This window comes from Motacilla alba, chromosome 9 (assembly GCF_015832195.1).
Source record: "Motacilla alba alba isolate MOTALB_02 chromosome 9, Motacilla_alba_V1.0_pri, whole genome shotgun sequence".
Taxonomy (NCBI): Eukaryota; Metazoa; Chordata; class Aves; order Passeriformes; family Motacillidae; genus Motacilla; species Motacilla alba.
Window position 1 is genome coordinate 10,657,986 of NC_052024.1, and position 3,270 is coordinate 10,661,255.

The following is a 3,270-nucleotide window of genomic DNA, read 5'->3' on the forward strand; positions in this document are numbered from 1 at the left end:
GAATTTTAGTTCATGATAAAGGGTGTGGGTTTTTTGTTTTCCAAAATAACTCTGAATTCCAAACTGAGTGCTCATCAATAATGTGTTTTATGCAATGGCACTAGTGGAATGAAGAGACAAACATAATTAATGCAGCTAAATTCAGAGGCTGAAGGAATCGTTCCAAGAGCAGGTTTGCTGATAGGCTGTAGCCAGTTCTGGAATGCTCTTTTAGAAACACCCACCCTGGATTCCCAGCTGTGCTTCATGTCCCCTTGTCATTGCTTTGCGGGGATGATATGACCAAACAGTTGACTACAGTTTCTTGAGGGTTGGAGCTGATTCTGTCCCTTGATTGCTGTATGCTGCTCATTTATTTGACAAACAATTTTAAACGCAAAAGAAACAAAACTATAAGTAGTAAGGCGGGAATGAACCCAAGTGTATGTATGTTTGTTCATTCACTTACTAAACATATTCACTGCTGTTAAGCACAAGTCCCACTCTCCAGCTATAGAGAAGACATGCAGCGTGTCTTCTATGTAGCTGGAGGCACAGTTTAGTCCCTTGGTCCAGCTTGGGCCACTGTCAAATAAAGACAGAAGTGAGCTGATCCATATCAAATTAAAAGCGTTTGTCAGTTTTTTCTCAAAGTCTCCTAGTCTTCCTCCAGATATTTTCTGCTACAAGGTTAGTGCTTGTCAGGGTTCCCAGACTTTCAGACTGCCCTTAGAATTTCCTTCTTAGGAAGACAGGGTGTGGCAATACTTTGAGACAAAAATCAGTACAGTTTTAAGGACTTCAAGCGAGTCTTTCTTTCCACACTCTACCTCCTTTTGCCTAATGATCTATGTGGAGGACTAGGACATTTCCTCTAAAAAGCCATATACCATGAGGAGGATGCTCAATATAAAGTGATGTTGGAATTCTTCATTCCTCACCAGTTTTGATAAGCTATAGTATGTGAGGAGAGATAAGATGTTGTTGCACTTGAGTGGTGATAAATCAACGAAGAGGAAGCGTGTTTACAAGTAGGATGCTGGAAAGTGGGAAAGGCTGCAACACAAATAGCCTGTGAGATGCAGTGTGGATACTTGAAATAGGCTCACTTTAAGCTGATTGAATGCAGAACCAACACAAGCTTATAGCATGGACAGAGGTAGTCCTGACCCCGCAGACGCAGGCAGTTTTAAAGTAAGGAATCAAGTGAGACAGTGCCTTGGGACTCTTAACAGTTTTGGCACAAATCATGTTAGACTTAAATCCAAGTTGCTGACTGAGAAGTAACATACAATATTAATATATGTCAACCTTGAAAAATTGGACTTTGTGCAACATACAAGTGCAATTTTTAAAGTTTATTTATTTACTATAGCATGTATTGTGCAATTGTAGAAGGACTTTGAGACTGATTTCTGAGCTGAAATTATGTTGAGTCTGAAGCAAAATCATTGCAAATCTAAGCCTGCAAAACTATTACTAAGTACTAAAAATGGCCCATGAAAACAAGAGATATGCATAAAGATTTGGACAAGCTCAATTCCCTGTTCACCGTGAGATATTTATTCCTCTGCTGTGTTCACTTCCAGCAGGTTTTTAATGTTTCCTAAATCACACAACCCAAATCACCTTGTTGTGTCTGTCCCAGAGCACTACTTATCTGGGTGAATGAGAATGCTGACTTCAAGAATGCAGGAACAGATATATTTATTGTGAGACTCCACTGAAATCGGTCTTTTGCTGAAAATCATTGTCTTTGAATAAAACTACCACTTGCTTCTGAAATAATAATATCATACTTTAACAAACTGCTCCATATAGCCCAAATCTTCTATTCTTGAAATCTATAGGAACTTTGCCATGGTTTTAAACTAACATGACAATAAACATTTGACTAAGAGATGAACATAAAAAACCCTCAAAATTAATCCATATTTAACATTCTTAAATTTGATATATGGTGGCATCTATATAATCAGACAGCTCATACTTTAAAAACATCAAAACAAACAAAAAATCTAAATAAAGGCTTGCTAAAATCCAAACTTATTTCGTAATCATGCATTGGAATAGCAGTTGTTTTTGCTGGTCTGATCTGCCTTTCTGTTGGCTGGATTCCCTTTCTGTGACAGATGTGCTATTTATGGAAGGGGATTCTGAATATTTTAAAGCACTGACTGCTAGGAACATCTCATTCCCAGCCTTTATAATGAAAGAGAGCAAAATGCCAAATGATTTCCCAAATAAAAACCTCCAAATTAAACAGATACTTATTTAATCATTAAAAAAAAATAAAAAGGCAGAAAAAAGCAAAATAAGATTGTCTATTTTTTGAAAAGAAGTGAATACAATATGTACAGCAGCCTAGTTTTTGCTGTCCAATATTTTCTGATTTAATACAATACTTGGTATTAGTCTTTCCTTTTAAAAAGAGGTGCTCTTTTGGAGAAAAAAAAATCATCATGTACACAGGTTCCTAAGGAAAGAATATGTGTTTGAAAATTTGGCTGCCTTCTTCCTCAGCCATACTGGCAGGTCAAATGAAAGCTAGCGCTTCTCTGGACAAATCTGGCCTCACAAGGAGCTGTTTATTTCTGCAATTGGTCAGAAACCATTTAGATTTACTCGTACATATGGTAAACAATGGTTACCTAAAGAAATCTTTCAGTGGAATATTTTTAGAGCTAACACATTAATCTTCAGAGTTCTGTTCCTGTGCTGGATATCATCTTGCGGTATTTGCAGGTAGAGAGATAAAGAGCTGAGAGAAGTCACCGACATAGTGGGGGGGATTTTACTCTCTAAACAGGTATATCTTATGGTTTGTTTTACCTCACCTGATGGTTTAGCCTTCTGGGAAGGTAACTCAGGTTACAGTAAACTGCAGCATGGTTCTCTCATTCTCCTTCTGGAGACAGAGTGATAATGAAAATAGCACCAGTTTTGCTTATTAGGAATTTAAAAAAAAAAAATCAGACTCGCAGTTTTTGATGCTTTTCTCTTTGCGTATTTTTCATTATACATGCAAAATGTTTTGCTGTATTTTTAAGTTTTCCAGATGATAACCCTTTTTTGACATTTACAAAAATCTAATTCCCACAATTACTCCTGCAGTCTCTGCAGAGGGTGATACCAATTTAACGTATGCGGCTGAACAACGTACATGCTATTAATCTCAGAGGGTAATAGAAAGACATTTAGTAGGTGATGTGAAATTTTTAATTATCATCATCATTATTATTATATTTGCAGCTATGATTTTATATTTCAATTTTTTTTCTTCAAGACGAC